This window comes from Amphiprion ocellaris, chromosome 3 (genome assembly GCF_022539595.1).
Source record: "Amphiprion ocellaris isolate individual 3 ecotype Okinawa chromosome 3, ASM2253959v1, whole genome shotgun sequence".
Lineage (NCBI taxonomy): Eukaryota > Metazoa > Chordata > Actinopteri > Pomacentridae > Amphiprion > Amphiprion ocellaris.
In genome coordinates this window covers 19595416-19615382 of record NC_072768.1, presented here as the reverse complement: position 1 = coordinate 19615382, position 19967 = coordinate 19595416, and the positions used below count along the sequence as shown (strand labels likewise).

At 38.6% G+C, this 19967-nt stretch overlaps 1 protein-coding gene across 2 annotated transcripts in view; it reads left to right on the top strand.

The window, feature by feature from the left end:
- Window positions 1–824: 824 nt before the first annotated feature.
- Window positions 825–19967, top strand: part of peak1 (pseudopodium-enriched atypical kinase 1) — a 107361-nt gene continuing 88218 nt past the window's right edge. Inside the window, exon 1 of one of the 2 annotated variants that reach the window (XM_023297263.3) lies at window positions 825–1015. The gene's annotated coding sequence lies outside the window, so the exon portion shown is untranslated. Of the gene's footprint in view, window positions 1016–12511; window positions 12643–19967 lie in introns of those variants that run through there. The other variant, XM_055009013.1, reaches the window with a different exon arrangement.

The window sequence follows — 19967 nt, the reverse complement described above, 5'->3', positions numbered from 1 at the left end:
TGAATGTGACTTTGCAGCCATTAACAGAGAAAACAGATTGATGTACAAATGTCACAGGCACACAAACACTACGCTAAGTATATGCAGTCCTAGAATAAAGTACAATGTGCATTATTATTAGGTACTTCTTTTAAATTATTTCTTAAAACCCATTTTTATACACCCGCTTTTAAGCAATGTTGTATTTTCCCTTGCTTGGTGAGATTTTTATTGCTTATATTGTTTTATTTATATTTTATATATGATGGCATATTGTGTTTTGTATTTTTGCATCCTTTGTCATCTTGTTTTAACTTTATTGTGTCTTAATTTTGCTTTGCTTTGCCTTGTTTTTTATTTTACCTTCTGTGTATCCCTTTTTTTGCTTTGTCTGCCCAAGCAATATGTGAATTTGTGATATATAAAGTAAAAAATTATATATTAATAAATATTGCCATATATTAGTTTTAAATATGCATTTTAAATATATTGGCTCATTGCTGGCACAGATGCTGTGGGGTATAATGTAAAATATTTCTCTACATCTGTACAATAACAACTTTATTTATATTGCACCTTAAATAAACACAGTTTGCACATAATATATGCTTTTGCTTTCTACCCCTCGACATTGAACCCTAGTGTTTTTCACAGCGTAATTGTGCAGTATTTTTTCTTCACATTGCAAGGTATTGCAACTCTTACTCCACACCTTTACTTATTTTCTATTGTAAATACAGCCTAAACTGCTTTCCACAGTCGTCCAGTCACTTTGGCGTCCCCGGTAAATTGCGCGCTCACGCCGTTCTCTGGCCAGCCCAGTATCCCGGTGCGCTCGCTCCCGCGCCAGTCTGGTGGAAAAAACTGTAGCGGCTGTTGCTGGAGCCACGCAGAGAGAAATCACAGGCACTGGCAATAGTTGAGCTACACACACTCGGATTTTCCTTATTCCTGCCGAGGACGACGTTGTCAAAAGCGGGATATATAGCTGCCAAGAAGTGGTAGCACCGACGGGGAGATACTCGGCGTCCAAAAGGTATGGAAAAGTTAGCTAAAGGTGCCTTTTCCCCAAATTGAAAGTGTCTCAGTCTCGTCTCGTCAGTTTCCTTCGGCTGCCAAGTTCCAATTTGTACAGCGGGGGAATGCCGTGTCTTTTGCGGAGAAGCTAGCGGCTCTTGTGCGGTCTTGTGTTAGCGCTAAATGTCACATTTATGCACTCCGGGGATGTGAGGACAGCGGAGAAGTTTGCTAGCTGTTGTTCACCGAGCGGACTGAAAAGCTAATCACTGCTCACTTCGTAGCGCTACAACAAGCTGCTGCTGCTGTCAGAAGTTCAGTGACTGAGGGCTAAACCGCTGGGTGCACTTCAGTTTGTTCACCAAAAAATGATGCTGCTTGGGTTTAGTTTTGCTTTAAAGTTAGTTCGCCATACACCTGGTTGGGAGACGAGCCCACACCGATACACTGCCTGTCTATGTTTACTAAATGGGATAGCAGCGCTCAACTCACCGCTGAGCAGACAGGGATCCAGGGACCACTGGGGCTCAGTAGAGGGAGTGGGACACGGTGTCATTATAGATATGTCGCCCCCCTCAACGTTGATGTATTTTTGTGATAATCGAGTGGAAACAGGATGTTCCACTTTTCCCTGAATTGCTGCCCTTCTACCTGCAGATCAGACTTGCATTGCTGTGCAAATTACAACCTTATTGAAAGTGTTCACAATATTACTGACACATGCATTTAATATCCCATGGAGGGCTACTGTTATCTGCCAAATTAAGACATGGAATTCAGAAATCCTCTCATGTAGTGTATAAATATGTGTTCAGAGTTAGTGAAAGATTGCTCCTAATTTTACATTGAGTTTATCCCTAGTACCCTCCCACCTCCGTCTACCTGTAGACAGGTATAGGGGATCATCTTGTCTTATCCTGTCTCCAAATTATACCTCCTAACATCAGGTTGAACCATGTGAGTATCTTGTTTTAAAAAACCTGATTGATCACCCCATGACAAGCCATTTACTCAGAACCCTTCAGTGGGACATGTGCCAGCAAAGTGTATTACATAAATTAGCCATTGTCATCTACACTGCAGCGTGAAATTTTACACGTAGCTGAGCTGTGTTTTAAATACGTCGATGTAAAGAAGACTAGAATGACAGCCCACGATGTTGAATATCGTGCAGAACGAGCCAGATGTGCTATGCTTAATTTTCCAGAGAAAATTGCTTTTTTTAAATTACCGCTTGAAAATGGAGATGGAGCATCGAGGCTCATACAAACGATGGCAAAAATTAAATGTTAATGCAAGCATTTGAGTATGCAGAGTTTAGGTTGAGAAACCATTTTGAAAGTATGAACAGCTCGGAGTCTTTTACAGTATTAGTCAAAACAAAGCTACATGTCAGCTGTCATCCACTGTGTATTTTACTCTTCTGCAATTATACGTACTTAGCATGATTATTTATTTTAAGAATACATTTGTGAAAGTGCGACATTCTTTGGTTTCAGTGTCACAAGTTCAGGCCAGTGAAAGCTGAAGTATATTACAACTCTAAACCTCAGCCCATTGAAAACAGACATAGGGCTCTTGATAAATGAGCTCTTCTCTGTGCATTCATGTGGGACTGTCATCATCAGTTCTTGTTTTTACTTGCTCCTTCCTCTTGTTTTGATTGCTACTAGTGAGTTGACAGTGTCAACAAAGGCAGGCGTCCGACATTGTTACTTCTTCACCTGTTTAAAGGAGGACAGAGATAGCGGATTAGTCGAGATTTCAGATTTGCCCTCTGATAAGCACCCTGCGGAAGTGTGTGGGACAAATATTTGTTGGATTGTTTCCTACATTTCTGAATTGTGAACATACCTGACATTCTTTGTGGTGAGCAATAGGATAACGGTGTTTTTGTGGTAGTCTCAATCTTGCAGCACTGCTAGAGGTTTTGTGGTTCACAGTGTATTTGGCTGATAGAGATAAAATCTGACTTGTAGGATAAATTCTGAAATGACAAAACTATTTTAAGGTATTTGTCATTTTGTCACAACAGTTAAAAGCATTTTATTTGCCTTTTACCCTCTGTTTGCTTGTTACAGATAGCCAGCTGTGGTATTAATCTGCGCTCTCACTGTAGTGTTAGAAGAGATGAAAAACTACCTTTTCCATTTCAGTGGGCTCTTTTTGTGAATGTCATGGCTGACTTATGGCTCTGGAGGCATGTCGTGGAACAGCAGTGCAGTGAGATGTTCAGAATCTGTCCCTCCACATTGAGAACTGGGACGAAGCTTGTTTCTGTTTGCTGGATCAGTGATCCAGAGCTTCACTTGAACTGAGACTTTCTACTGTTTGTTTACCAAATAAATTTTTTATTGCTAGTTGTGAGCAAAGCAAATTGTAGTCTTTGATTTCTAAATGACAAAGTGGAAACACTTTTAATGGAAATGCCTGAAAACAGAATCATGATGGGAAAACCAATTTGTACGGATGAATTGGAAGTTATTCAGCATTCAGTCAGGACAAGTGCAACTCAGCTACAGAATTAATATGTCTCACTTGCAGACTGTGGAAAAGTCTTCATGTGCACGACATGTGTTGGTTGTGTTTCTCTGTTGTCAATTTCATAGATAAGTACAGTATATTGAAGGTTAATGAATAAAATCACTTTTGGTTTGCAAATTAAGTGTCATCTTCAAAAGTTTACCGAAATAATCCAAGTATAATGTTTTAGTACACTGACTTCTGTAGCTTGAGCTAATCAGCTTGCACTGCATGTATAAAGTCATTTTTACACTACATACTAGCATAAAAGCATTTAATACATTCACTTACTATCATCCCCATCGAAGCAAAACATGATATTGTTTCATTTCAATCCTATAGGCCACTCTTTAATGTTTGTTTATACCATTCTTGTGCTTTTTGTCTTTTATGTACAATCACACAAATTTTCAAGCAACAGTGTCCTGTTGAATACACAGTATACACAACTGCACACTTTGGTCAACTTGGTCGTCAAGTGTTTAATAGCACAAAAAGTTTCCTGAATTTAGAGGAGTTTTAACTTGGGCTGCACAATACATTGTTTTCACTTTATTAACTAGCTGCCTTTATGTTACAAGCCAATGAGTTTGTTGTCATGCAACCTCTACATGTGCACAGCAAAATGAGTAAAGAAAAAGAGAGAAATACTGAAAAGGAAGATTTGATTGCAAAAAGAAAGGATGATATTGACCAAACACAGGTACTCTGTTATTTGCAATTGTTGCCACTGCACAAGGAGGCACAACAAATATGCTTGACTATTTCACAAATCACCACACTCACCACATATCAAAAACTACTTCACTTTGGATGCCTTTGCCAGGGATACACCATATGGAAAGGTTCCAAAATGAGCTCCTTTAAAATACATTTATATTTTAGATGCAGATCTGCTCCCTTACAAAATTATTCCAATCATGCTAGAATGAGAAATACTTTCAAAACAGAATTTTTCAAGTAACCTGGTGAAAATTTCTGTATTTTTTTTATACTTTTTTCCTATACCATGCAGTATAGGTTTTCCTCTCATCTCTTCAGCCTGTCATTTCAACACAGCCCGCTGCAGAAGTGCATATATTTTCTTTCAGTCAGGCCGAGCTATTTTATAACCTGATATTAAAGCAGTGTGTGCTTATTAGAAACAACACCCATAATTAGTATGAATCTCCCAAATGTTTACTCTGTAGGACATTCAGTGATAAATAATAGGTAATATTTCAGTTGACAAGATTCATGTGTATGCTTAAACTCTGAAACAGATCTGTTAAGGAAGTCATTTGACACTGTGACCTCTGACCTCTCCCCCTTGCCCTGAGCCAGGCCTTGATCTAGGTAACAGGTGTGACCTACAGGTTAAGGGGTGAGCACACACACACATATAGAGTCAAAAATGTTCCAGTTGTAAGAGAGTAGTAATGATACCAGATTCATATCTTATTACTGCAGTGTTTAATTGGTATCTTTTTGTAGGGAGGTGCATATTTTGTTTCTTCCGACTGACAGATCTCATGTAATTTTGCAAAGTTCTGAATGTAGGTGGAGCGTCACATTCATGTTTGTGTTTCGAATATTCTGCCCTTGTTTGGCTTGGGGCAGTAGATTCTACTTGAATAGAATTTTGATGTACTTGTACTTTCTTGTGTATTTTATTTCAATGCCATTTTATACTTTGGCCTCTCGGTAACTTAACAATCATTTGATCGGTTTGAACCATGATAAAAATGAGTATGAGTTGTAGACGTTTGCATAATGAGTGAAACTGCAGTGAAATAGTCATGTGTGTGTGTGTGTGTGTGTGTGTGTGTGTGTGTGTGTGTGTGTGTGTGTGTGTGTGTGTGTGTGTGTGTGTGTGTGTGTGTGTGTGTGTGTGTGTGTGTGTGTGTGTGTGTGTGTGTGTGTGTGTGTGTATATGTATGTATGTATGTATGTATGTATAGTTTATCAATTGTTGACCATTTCCCTGCATTGAGTAGATCTGAATGCTTCGCCCCACTATTGCTGGTTGTATTTATTTCATTATCCCACTCACACTTTCCTATTATTCATGAATAGAACCCCATTTACACTTGGTATTAACATGCTACCTTTGTCCAAATGACCTATCTTGATAAGAGAAAATGCACGTTAATACATTTAGCATTAATGCCTTAATGTGTTAATGCATGTAGCCAGACCCCATTTGAAGGCAGATCACATCTCAGTTCATTATAAATGCAGTTCATACTTTGCAACCACATTCTGCAGAGAGAAAAAACACAAAGTGAATCTAACCATGTCTCCTCTTCCTCACTGATGTAAGCTTGTCAAAATCTACAGGTGGTTGCAGGTTGGCAATGTAAAAAACAAAAGCTCATACAGTATGTTTGCTTCCTGTGCCCTTGGACACATAATGTTTGATGACAAGTCAGCCTCACTGAGATTTCACATTGAATTTTTTTCAACATCAGTATATGTAAAGAGCTGGATTATATGTCATTGTCCAGATAATGTGTCCAGATCCAGATCTGCTTAGTCCTTGGTGTACATGAATGAACAAAATGAACAGAAATTTTGCTGCTAAGATGTCTGTCACTTGACTGGAAAATTACATACAGCTTTCACAAACCTGTCATTCAGGTTTGTGGAAACTGTATATAATTTCTTTGTCTTAGATTGGTAAGTAGGCAAAATGTCAAAAGTTCAGCAGTGCATCACTAGAGACCTTTGCATCTCCACATTGAGGTTTTCAGCTCCAGAAAGTTCAATTTCACTTCACTTTTTCCGCATGCCATACTCTTTGTGATAAATAACATTGTTCCCCTTTTACATCATCAGACATTTAGTCATGTACAACAAAACAGTCCAGGTTTTAGAAGGTCAGTGGAGTCTGATAAAGTGCAGTTTGGGCTGCAAGCCATCTCTAAAAACTTCAGCTCTGTCTGCAATCAAGGCAGAGCTGGAGCCCAGTTTTGTTTTGGAACTCTGGTCTTGATATAATTCATGTTGGCAGCTTCAGGTCGTGGCTTATACCGAGCACATTTTGCAGCTATCAGGCAATAACACTGCACCTACCAAAAGTCAGTGTAATGTCATGTGAGTCATCGAGGTGGGAAGACGTCAGAACAAATGAAATTCATCCAGATGAATGGTGAAACGTTTTCAGTTCCACAGTTCATCCAGATGAATGGTGAAACGTTTTCAGTTCCACAACGGAAAGTCCAGTAGAATATTGATATTTTTGATAGACAAAAAAAAGTGTTTGCAGATTGTTGTATGCCTTCATTTATTTATTACTTTTGAATGTGACCCTATTCGGTGATGAAGTGGCATTTCATTTTTTTCATAATTTCACACTTGTTGCATGCAGCACACTAGCGTTCTGCCAAGTTGATCAAGTGTCATGAGTGTTGTGAGTCACTGGTTGGGAGATGGTAGATGACGGAGCAGATTGCAATGGCATTTGGATCTTATGTCAAGCCAGAAGGCATCTACTCCTGTCTGAGTGTGTGATCTGTGCTTGTTTTGTTAGTTTGTATACATGTGTGTCTATTTCTGTGATCACATGTTATACATGTAGTCACATGTGCATTAAATTAAAGTGACATAAGTTTTGAAAAGCTTGGCAAAGATTTGTTTCTTATATTATGTATGTTTCCAAACAAGCAGATCTGATCTACAGTTGATTGCCAAGAGTTATCATTCAGACACACTTGTCTTTAATTCTGTAATGTTTCTAATCTATTGTCTCCACTGTGATGGCATTGTTTTCTGTGTTGTCATACTGTTTATTCAGTGTTTAAAATATTTCCTTTTGACCTTTTAAAGCAATGTTGACTTTGTAAATGTTTGTGATTGTCTGGGAAAGTCAAGGCTATGGCTTTGCTGATAAGCTTCTCACTACATGCTGACCTTGGAAATTTAAGTCTAATGAGCTATTAGGCAATTTATTTTATTAGGTAAGGTATTTTGCAGTGGTTCATGTAAAACAATTAAATAATCAACAGCAATGTCTGTTTGCAGTAAAGATGTTTGCATCTGCTTATTTTAAGTCGTTTATTAATGTAAAGCAAAGCATGACAGGTGCGGTCAAAAAACATTCATTGCAGTTTTCCTAATGCATTATTCTAATAAGCGTCTGTGCCACAGCTGTTTTGCTGTGCATACAAATGAGGGCCATGAGCATAGGTTATGACTCTAATGACTTTACTGCAGCTAAAAGCTGGGTGCTACTGCTCATGTCTTGTCTAACTTTGTCCTTTCATCAAAGCGTGTGATTTAGAAGTGTGTCTCTTCCTTGTAGGTCAGGCAGAGTTCAGCTATTCAGCATATCCCAAACTGCCTTAATGGGCTAAAGCTGCTGGACTTAGTGACTTAATGATGTCAGATATTGTCCTCTTGAACTCAATCGTGAGTGCAGGATAGTGTATTCCGACCATATCCTCCTTTGGGATCCATAAAACAAAAGCTGAAACAGGGCCAGTGGTGATGTAAGGTGCTTTTCATTGTTGACATCTTCCAGACGCCTCACCTGTCTCTCTGCTTGTGAAAAGCACCTTAGCGCATCGTTAATGTCTACTTTATAGCTGATTGATGTGGGTCGTGTCAGAGATTACTTAGTTGTGGCTTTTGGTGGTCAGTGGAAAGCCTAAGGAATGATAATGTAGCAGCATGGAGAAAGAATGCTATGGCAATTTTGATGTTGAATGACCTGATGGTGCACTTCCGTCTCAAACCACTCTGGGATTTCACATTGGCTTGGAGAGTGTCCTCAGACCTCATTCCAACACCACTTAGATGGATTTGTTTTAAATATTTCTCAAGAAAAATTGTGAATCTTGGCCTTAGACAAAATCATCTCACTCATTTTACTCCGACTTCTCATCACAGTATTAAATATTAGAGCCTTGACAAATTTGTGTTCTTTGTGTGTGTCTGTTGACACATTGTGTGTACATGTTGGCCTCATATAGACTCTCTGACCCTGAAACCAAAGGCTTCATTTGAAGATTCCTTCAAGGGTCCAGCTGCGTTGCATTCCAAGCTTGATGTGTTCTGTTATTTCTCAGGCTCCCACCAACTAACAGAGCAGTAGAATGCGGGATAATAAGCAATGTTATGGCTAGAACCCTTAACAGTACTTAAGGGCTCCCAGGGACTACAAAACTAAAACGCAGTTTATTTTTAAAGAATGCAGCAATGTTGAATTTGCTTTTGACAAAGGTATCAGTTTGGCTGTCTATTTTTGATAAGGAGCATAAAATACATAAAATATGAAATGAAATAGATTTCCTTACACTTTGCTTAGTGGGAGAATCATCTGATCTAATCAAAGCTGCTGTTGGTAACATTAACCAGTTGCGTCAGTCAGACAAATTAGGGTTTCTTAACTAAACATTGCTACAGTCAGTGGTGTACATCCCTGGGCATGAAAACTAAACAGACAATACATCAACTATGTTCATTTATTTGTGCTTTTTATGGGAAGTGAGTTTATCATTCACTATTAACATCCTTATCCTTGTCAATTCAGCTTGACTTTTGAAAATTTGGTCATCTGCTACATTTGAGCACACAAGGCGCCTGTAAAATTGAGCTGTAGTCAGATCTTGGCCACTTCACATTATTATGAAAAATCTTACTATAAATATAAGCTTGCTCTTTGTGAAAAAAAGAAAACTCCCTCTGAAGGTTTCATTATTAGTTCTTATTTGATCACACACAACCTTGTTGCTTTTGTAACAGTGACAATGACTTTGTACACCTCGTTCTGCAGTGTTGCATACTCAGTCTGCAAATTATTCTCTCGTTATTCTATTAACAAGCATTCTAAATGTTGTATTTGGACTTTTAAAAGTCAACAGGTTTACTTGCAATGGCTAAAGCAGCTTCAGCGTAGACTGAAAGTGAAAGAGCAACCAGTACGTGATTCAGAATATGACAGCTCGAGACCGAATCATCCTCCCACAGAAAACAAACTAATGACTGGTAACAAAATCTCCATATGGTCCGTGTATCAGGCTAATCACCTATCCCATTTCTAATTTTGAATTCATCTTAGCAGTAAAACTTAAACATGATGATTGTGTCATGGGGTTAACCCTAATGTTTACATACATTCCTTAATGTTTGACCTGTAAGAACAACATGAGGAATGCGTTATACTATAAATACTCCTTTTAGATCATAGCGCTTTTTTGCCATTTCCTCCCTTGCTGTAATCTGTACTTTCTTTATTACCATGAAATGTAGAAATAATGCCTAAAAATATTTTTCTTTGGAGTTTTGCAATCCCAGCTCCTAATACCTCCCCCAGTCTGAGAACTAACACAGCTTAAAGCCTGAGGCTGGAACGGAAGATGGCCAAAAAAGAGCCAACAATATGTGGTGGGAGATCAAAATCCCTGGATGAATCCGGTTTCCAATTTCATTTAGAAGCAGAATGCCTTTGGGCTCAGTCCCACAGTTCTGCATTTCTTGTGATTAAATCTGGGTGTGGATGGACATTGGCTCCGGGAATTTTTTAACAATCTCATAATTTGATTCCAGTTATTGGTGTCATGATTTGATTCAGAAATTATATTCTGGACTTGGTTAATAGAGAGGCACTATATTTTGGCTCTTACTTCACTGACTGATACAACTGACAGTTTAGATAACTGGTTGTGATGATGAGTTCCATCTCTGACAGAGGCAAAAAAAAAAAGGTCAAGCAATATGTGTGACAGTATACAGCTTTTTTATTTCAGTTATTTTCAAAGTTGTGTCTTTGTTTTTCAGGACGTCTTGGTTCATCCAGACTGCTTCACATTTTGAGGTTGTATTGCTGAGGATCCAAGGAATGTTATATCTAGTGCGAAGTCATCTGGATAAGCTGTTCTGGAGAGTCATAGAAAGACAGATATTAAACGGCAGCTGGGGACTATAGGAGGGCTGCAGCGAGTCAGCAACATAATGACATCAGTGATTAAGACAACAGTGTGTCACAAAGATGGCTGCACCTGGTCAAACCATTGATTATTTCCCCTGGGGAGCAAGCTGCAGCTGAAAAACCTCACCTGTGATCATCTAAAGTGCAGGAGTATTTCAGAGACTCAGCAATGTGGTTCTCTCTAAGCTCTGCAAACTGCAAATGGCTGCTCATTCTACTACAACTGCTATGAACAAGCGAGGGAAAAGAAAATGTCATGGAGCAGTTTGCCAAGACTGCAGTGAAAGACAGCACCATCCTGTTTACTTTTTGTCTTCAACCAAGCATGATGTAGGCTGTTAGAATTGTCATCACACAGAACATGTTCTGTCATAAGTAGTCACTTAAAATCAATTTCTTTAAATGTTTCTTCATTGCCTACCATGTACAAAGTCTTTCTGCATGCTACTGTTGTGGTAATCACCATCTAATGTTGTTCTATGGCTGTTTTATTGTTTCTGACGACATTGATGGCCATGTATGAGTGATAATAATGGTTTAAACTGACTTTACAGACTTCTGTAACTGGCCTAATGATAAAATGAATCCATGTCCTAATTATTTTTAGTTTTAAGTCAAATAATTGAGTAAAAATACTGATTCTCAATTCGAATGACCACATGTGCACAGTGAAGTAAGTGTAGAGCCATAGACAAACACTGAAACTCTTGGAAGTAAGATTTAGTCACAAAAAGAAATGCAAAGTCAGCTGTATGGAAATATTTCAATAAGGGAGGATGATGTTTACCAATGATAGGTGTCCTATTTGCAGTGTCTTGCAATTATTGCTATTACACAAGGCAACACAACTAAATTGCTGGATCAGTTACTTTTTTTTTTTTACTTTAGACTTATTTTGTCATACAGTTATACACTAGCAGTGCACATCTGAACAAGATTTCGATGAAAAGGCTCAGAATAGTGTATTTACAGACACATTAATAAAACAAATACAACAATAAATATGTTGTTTGGACTTAAATATAAATACGGGTACTTAGCTAAACAGAAGTACAGTATATCGTACGTTAGAAAAGCAGTACAGATTTCTGTATGATAGGTGTATATGCACTACCATTCAAAAGTTTGGGGTCACTTAGAAATGTCCTTATTTTTGAAAGAAAAGCATTTTTTTTTTTGATGAAGAGAACAATAAATGAATCAGAAATATAATCGAGACCGTTAATGTGATAAATGACTAATCTAGTTGGAAACGGCAAATTTTTAATGTAATATCTACATATTAGTTGAAAATTCTGATCACGCATTACAGATATATTGCAGAAAAAATAATCTCACTGCCAGTTACTTCAGATATCATGCAGCCCTAACAAATGTCTAAAACTTGCTATAAACATGATAAATCAGGTGACATTGAGTCAGTCCTGCGTTAGAGATCACCTATGTGTCCACACCTGTGCACATCACATTTCCAAAACTGTCATTATGTATCTCTGGAACAGGTGAAAATATCCCCTGCATCAACAGTGTTTCACAGTTTGGGCTTTTGATCTAGGAGTGTTGGCACCAGTCTGGCCCAGTGGCTTCTGCTCAAGGGGATTGGCTCTGACAGATAGTCTGGCTTTCTGACTTTTACACTGGACAAATGTTACCAAACAGGAAAACAGAACTCCTTTGACAAAGCTTTTCCAGACAGAAAATGCTTTTGTCTGTATGTTGAATGCTGAATTACGTCTCCAAGCAATGTAGATTAAAAAGGTGTAACATGATATCTAATTTTAAGTGCCTCGATTCTGTATTGAACGCCATATATGGAGGGATAATCTTCCCCTGCAGGATTGCATTGTGGTGATGTATCTGCACAAGTATTTGTTTGAGTTAGAGCATAGCCTTTGTAAGTGGTTGTAGCTACAGTGATGCCAAAACATTTCTGGCCTGCTGAAATGTGTTGAGAGCACTTTTGGCCACGTTTTAACCTCACTAACTCTCCTAGACTCACCCTGCATCTTAAAATAACTTGCTGCGTGTTGTGCTGAAATCTCTCAGACATACCTTGCTGCTGTTGGGGTTGTTTACCATAGTGGCGAACCTGAGCTGTGCCTGCTGTTGGAGATTACAAGCCTGGGTGAGGGTTACTTATGTGCCTCAGTACTATCTCATACATTAAACTGACACGCCAGTTTTTCAGGATGAAGTATGGCAGCTTTTTGGAGGTGAGTCGTGTGAGTCTGTATGTCTGCTGAGTACCAAGAAGGCTGTTAGTTACACAGAATTGCCTGCAGAGGGAAATGTCTAATGAAGTGAGCTTTTTGACGTTTGATTTTTCACAATTTCCTCGTTGCATGAATGTAGTTTATAAAGTCTCGTCTCATAAATGACCAAGGAGATGGATGAGGGTGGCGGGTGTGGTGCCTCTCTGCAAATCCACACTTAATAATGGCTCTTCCTGACATCGTGAACGGATTAAACCTTGCTCTGATTACTTAACTGGGTCATCGTGACTCACTTATTTCCATCAAATGTGAAATTTAGAATGCTCTTCTTTTTTCTTTTTTTCCCCTTGCTCTTATAAGAAGACCCCTTGGCTTTTTATTGAAGTTTCTAATCTCGTCGTAATTCGGTGATGAACCTTTAATACTTAATGTAGGTTCAGTTACTTTGGCTTTAGCTCATTTGAGTAATTGGTAAGATTGTGTTAAGTGCTTGAAGTGATGTGACTGACAGAAATACATTCTGGCAGTGTAATGTGGCTATCTAAACATGTTTTTATTACAGTGTCACACAGCACAGACCATAAAGCTGAATATGATGGCAATGGATCCAGTTTCAACATCATATACTGAATTATATAGTACAATGCTGGCACATAAAATATTGCTAATAATAGTTGTCCAATTTGATGTAGAAAATGCAGTAATTTGGCCAAAAATCCATGGAAGGATAGTATGACTGGTATCTCCATATTAATGAGATCTTTTTTTTCTGCATCATCATGTATTTATAATCACATCTCTTGTCCACAGTCTCTGTTAGAAACATGTAGGAAAAAAAATTTATGCAATGCTGATCAGTCACAGTTCTTGCAGTCTCCATTACACGTATACATGTTTTATTTCTGTAGCCACAGCTCCATAATGTACAACTATGAAGCAGCAGTGTCACAAGTCAAGGTGGAAAATCCACTTAACCCCAAGCAGTTCCTTGGTGTTTTTTGCTCATGTCACACAAAGTTGTAATGTCACAAATCATAAAAAAAGCAAACATAAAAATTGAATTTTCTTGGTTATTCATTTTGCAAAAATCTTAAAAACCTAAACTCAACATGCACAACTTTTTCTAAGTGCCCACAGGTTTCACCATTACTGGGAAAATTAATTTCATTTAAATTCAATTCATATTCAATGACTTCTCAGTTCTGCTGTTAGGTTTTTACAAAAATGTATTGCAAATGGTGTCTTTTTTGACAAATTGTTAAATGAGATGTAGAATGAAGTGATTTTGGTGAAATATCAAGTAGCACATAATGAGCTCAAGAACTGCCAGAAAGTTTGGATTTTACAATCATAATAATTAATAATATACATAATAGTTTTCATGATTACCGGTAATAAACAACCAACTTGCATTTCAAACCAGGGGGCGTTTTTTAAGTTTTGAAGGTTTAGCGTTAATATTGCTTAGAATGTTCAATTAACGTTTATAATTGCAATTTGTCCTTTTAAGTGTAGGCAACAGTGTCATCACAATATTAAATCGCCACAGTATACGGCACATTTTGTCCAACAGTCCTGCAAGAAATCACATGCTCATGAAGGTTATAGTGTTAAGTTTTTGTTTAGTTTTGTTAATTAAACTGGGTAGTCATTTTGCGGTGCTCCTGAATTGTAGTGTGTCATCCTGACAAATGTTTCTATTACTTTTCCCGCTTAAAAAAAACAGTAGACTAAATATCAGAACGACCTATGCGTACAATGCAGTACAGTTCAATTGTACCATGAATGACAATCATTCAAAATGATAATGAAGTTTCATCATGATTCCAAGCTGATCAAGCCAATCTAAATATTATTAGACTGTATTACTGTATTGTAATACTGAGGTAGTGCTGACTCGCATATTTAGGAAATTTTGTTTTTGAAATTGGTGTCAAGTTCAGTAGCACAGGTAGGTTTTGACCACAGATGATTCATTGTTTATCCTTCCTTGAATCCACAGGGATAATGCCAGAAGATTACATAGAAATTAATAGAATTGGGAACAATGCCAATGCTGTGCAGCTGGAACAACATATTGACTGGCGAAGAGAAGAACAGCCATACCTTACAATGTTTGTCATTTGGCATAACAGGGTGGTTAGGGCATTATGCAACATTCATGGTAAAAATGCAACCCAGCATTCACATCCTCACCACTTGTAAACAAACATCCGTTCTCTGACCCTGCCTGACACAGCAAGACTCTTTTCCACAAATAATCCTGTTGGTGCAGCTCAAATTAAATTTGCAGACTCACCCCATTTTGAAGTCACCCAGCTGAGTGAGGCTACATCTCAAATTACCTGTTAAACTCATAGGCCCTCCCTTCATTTTCTGACACACTGCACACACACACACACACACACACACACACACACACACACACACACACACACACACACACAACCCATTCAGGCTGTGATCTCATTAACAATAATAGTGCATGCTGTATCTCCCTGGTTGTGAAAGTGTTTGTTGTTTGGTTCCTGACATGATCTGGATCACATGAAGATTGAAATGGCAAGAAAACAAACACTCCCGTTCCTTCAGGTCCTGGCTCACACCCCAGCCCATACCACAGCTATATCAGGCTAGCAGACCAGCGGGGGCTCCTGGCTGAAAGTCCTCAGAGGATGAGACTGGTGTGACGTGTCTGTCTGAGAATGGTGTGAAACAGAGCATGTTGCACGTTCAACAAAGAAGAATTGGTAGCCCTCATTTGGATGAGAAGAGCAAATTTGTGGATTTTGTGTTTGAACCGAGTTGCTTGCTTGTGAAACTTCAGTGTGTGAGGGTGTGATTGTGATAGCAGGTGGGTGTCCTGCCCAGATATTGGCATTCGGCCACTAGTTTTGGAAGGAAGTAGAAGGAGAGGAGGAGGAGTTGGGAGTGCTATGATCCAGACGACTGTTGACTGACAGGAACAGAGGCTGTGCACAAACTAGCCAATGAGCATGTGGTTGGCAAAGAAGACCGACAGCACAACAAGCTCCATTATTCAGTTAATGTTATGTCTGGAGAACTGGAACCCCATATTCTAAGATCAAAGTGAAAATATGATGTTCAAGCTTAAGGATTGGTTTCTCCCTTGGTTTTTCTCTGTCACAGCTAATGCACATTAAGGAGGAGTTTCATTGGAAATGTTCAAAGTGTTTGTTTTCTGAAATAGAGATAAAAATGTAAATATAGACTATATATAGAAGTGTATTTACTCTGGCATGCATATTTCTTCCTTGTGCCAGCACATCATCTTCCCTCTGGGCGAGTATCAGAGTAGAACACCTGCACCGACACGTGACGGGGACTCTGCATAGATCATAGGAAACCCTTTCTGTGTATGTTTTTTTTTGAGCATCAGAAAAAGCAAAGAGGCTTTTTTGAGGTGGAAAGGGCACCCAAGAGGACTGAAACATCTAGTTTGGGTGATATAATTTTCTTTACACTGCGTTAGACTGCTTGTGTTATCATTTCTGTTTAATGTGCCAGTGAAAATGTGAAATGGGTTCAGTTTGTGGGAATCATTTTTTAAAAAAAGTGCAATATAGGGTGAATCAAAGCAAAGAAAGAGACTAGTTCTTTTATTCAGGGTCATTGCGAACTGTTGGACTAGCTCCTCTGTGAAGGAAGAGTGCTGATTTCAATGAGATTAATTTATTGAGTGATTCTAGTATTGTGTGCGCTTTTCAGTGTTGGTAACCTTGCCAGCGGACAGAAGTCCTTGGCCAACAACCCATTGATGCTTTAATGTTTCAATTAACAAAAACAGCCAGTTTAGAAATCATTTCTGAAATACTTTATGTAAACTTGCACTCTTTTAAGTGGGGCACTAATGGTCATTGGGCAGCATATTATTTAAAACTCTGTTAACTTAATATCCATTATAATTTAAATAGTAAATGTAAATATTCATGCTCTTCATGGTGTAACAATAAGATGTACAAATACTTATTATTACCATATACACAGGTGAAATTTAATTATTCTTTGTTTTTTAAATAATTGTAATAAGTTATTATGTTATTCAGCCTAAGTAAGTAGGTTGAAGTTGGATAATTATTTAGTCAACTACCTCTCTCTCACACACATACACATCTGTTCATTAGCCTGGTTTATCCTGTAGAGGGTCATAGGCTGCTGGAGCCTGTCCCAGCTAGCATTGGATGAGAAGTGTTGCACTCCCTGGACTGGTCATCAAATCCACCACAGGGCTAACACAGTCAGACAGCCAACCATGCATGCTCACACTCATGCTCTCTTTTTAATTAAAACCAATCTCCTCTGCACACACACACATGAATTCCCTGTTACATCTCAGCTAGTTAAGCAATACAAGTTAATTTACTTTTACTGTATAAGCTAGAATTAGGCTAAGTGTGGAAGCATGACAGAAAGGAGGACACGCATATTAATCAAGCTAACTTTCCTTTTGAAAAGCTTTAATTAAATGGGCTTGTCGAAATGTTGTTAAATACAACTCAAAAGACATAAAGCCTATTATCAAATAGGGAAAGCATATCTAACAGATCTGCCTATACATGTCTTCAAAGGTATATACGCTGATCCACTACAACATTAAAACCACCTGTCTAATATTGTGTAGACTCATGTTGCCAAAACAGCTCTGGCCCATTGGGGCATGGACACGGGACTGCTAGGGATGTCCTGTGGTGTCTGGCACCAGGATGTTGGCAGCAGACCTCCTGGGTCATGTCTGTTATGGGATGGTGCCTCTGCGGATTGGTCTTGCTTTGTCAGATTGGGATGTTGGGAGTTTGGAGACCACGTTAAGGCCCTTGTTGCTTTGTTGTGTTCCTTGAGCCATCCCCCACTCTGTCCTGCTTAGGGGGAAGCCACTAGCATTTGGCAGTGCAGATGCCATGAGTGGGGTATACCTAGTCTGTAACAGTTTTTAGGTGGGTAGTATAGAACAAACTAACATCCAAAGTTTCTCAGCAAGAAGTTGCATTGTAATGAGATGAGTGGTGTTATTCACTTCACTCCAGTGGTTTTAATATTGTGGTTGGTCGGTCTATGTATATTATTGTATGACAAATATTATTGTGGTTTTATAATCAATATGTAGTATTTTTTATACTTTTTCTAGGAGAAAATTTAGCAAACTGTATATTACTAATTTCACTGTTGCTTTAATCAAATGCATTCTTATTCTGAAGCGTAACTTGTGGTTAGTGATTACATTCAGCAGGAATAAAAAAGTAAATGTGGTAGGTAGTTTTCATTGTATGAAACAAGGGATTGTAACCAACCGGAAGCAGAGATGAAAGCGCAACATAGTTGAGTGTTTAATTGCTGAGCTGTGGGCTGCTCTGTTTGGACTGAGCATTCCTTTGCATTGCACTCTTCAAAGGGACTGCTTGCTGGATGTTACTCAACACTCTTGATTTGCTGAATTTCTAAGGTTGACACCTAATGCCATTCTTTTAGTCTGCTCAAACAAGCAGTTGTCTTCAAAAGGCCACTTCTTTTCCTGTAGAGATTTCAGCTTTTTAACTTCTGCTGTTCATACACATGCCAACCTCTGGTGTCCAGCGTGCTATTAACTTGTTAGCCAAACCTTTGTAGGTAACAGAAAATATATGCACGGTTGTCAAGATTGTGTATGCTGCAAAAATGTGGGGGCATGGATCCCAATATTTTGCCTTCATTCCTCAGTTTTTGGTGATCAACAACTAGGCAAAATTGACCTGTTTTGTAAAGAAATGAAAGCATGTACCTAGATCTTTATGAAGCCAGACATGTGGCCGTTGAATGATTTTTTTATTATTTTTTTCAGTACCTGTTGTAATGAAGGGATGCACCAGTCAATAGGAGTTGTGTGATAGTACTAGGTGTGGTTCCAACTTGGTTGAAGTTATTGAAAATCATTACTGATTCAATATCACTGACATAGGCCTTTCACCAGACTTTCATTTAATGAAAAGTTCTGTTCTGGGGTTCACTGCAAAAGATCAGTTTTGAAGCTCAATGCAGCACTTTCCAATTGCTGCCACTATAATGACTGTAAAACAAGACATGAAGCTTGCAAGTGGGAGATTGTCTTTATGCTTAGCTTTACAGTGGCCTGCAGTTTGAATTAAATTCTATGCATGCCTACCCCATATACCGACTACAACATGCTTCAGGGTAGCAATAAAGCAAAAACATTGTGCTCTTGCAGAAGTTAATAGGCTTCCCCAGGGAGTCTCAGCTTGATCCTGAGTGATGTCTTTAAGCCGTCCTATTGAGTTTACATCACTCCATGTTTTATCTGGCTAGTTGCAAGTGGAGGCAGTCTTAATGGTCACTCTGTGTTTTTCTGTCAAAACCAGTTCTTTTTACCAACTGGAGTTTCTCAGGCTTAGTGAGTTTGCCGTCTCTGTAATTAGTGCCAACCATAAACAACCGGAATCCTGTTAAGCACTGCCACGGGTGGCTGCTCTCACCACGACAATCTGGAGTTTCCCTTTTGTCCTCAGATGTGTCAGATGCAGAGCCAGCTGCCCACCCTAGGAGCTGAACAGTGGGCATTACCTTATGGAGAGAGGGTAAAAGAAAGTCGGGGACTTAGAGGAGGAACATAGATGGAGAAAATGTATAAATACTACTGAAGGAAGAAATAGGAAACATTTCTTGTAAACACTATGATAAAAGAGGATCTTGTTAAGTAACAAGTGCCCAGGAGACGTCAGACTCCTTTTTCTGTCCTCCTGCCGAATCATTTTTAAATATAGTGTCTGATGGCATCTAAATGTGATGCAAGACTTTGGCTCTCGGATCAGATCTGATTCTTTTTCTGCCCTGGCTCCAAGATGCACAATAATGACATCATGGTTAATGTACTACAAGCTCTCCATTCCAGCCATTTGTCTTGTCATTTGGGATTTAATACTTATTCTTCCACAAATATTATAGACTAAGTCACTTGTCAGAGTCTACTTAGACTACAAGATGCTTGAGTCTTGACATAATCCTTTTACCAAGGAGACACACTGGCTGGCTTATTTTAGGGTAGGTTGAAGCTGACGTGCAAGTCTTTTGTTGATGTTATTTTGAAAAGTTTTTGGCATTTTTTTTGCAGATGGTGCTTTGGTTGTTTAACTTGCAACTCTGACAAATGTTTGTGCCTTCATAAGAGTATTGGTAAATAAATTTCAGAACCTTATAGAGACTGGATTTCATTTCTAAAAGCTTTTTTGTTTGGCATACTAGACTTTCCAGGCACTTGTAAAGGTCCTGGTGAACTTGTTGTTGTCTTGGGAACAGGATCTTGGCCTGAAGACATG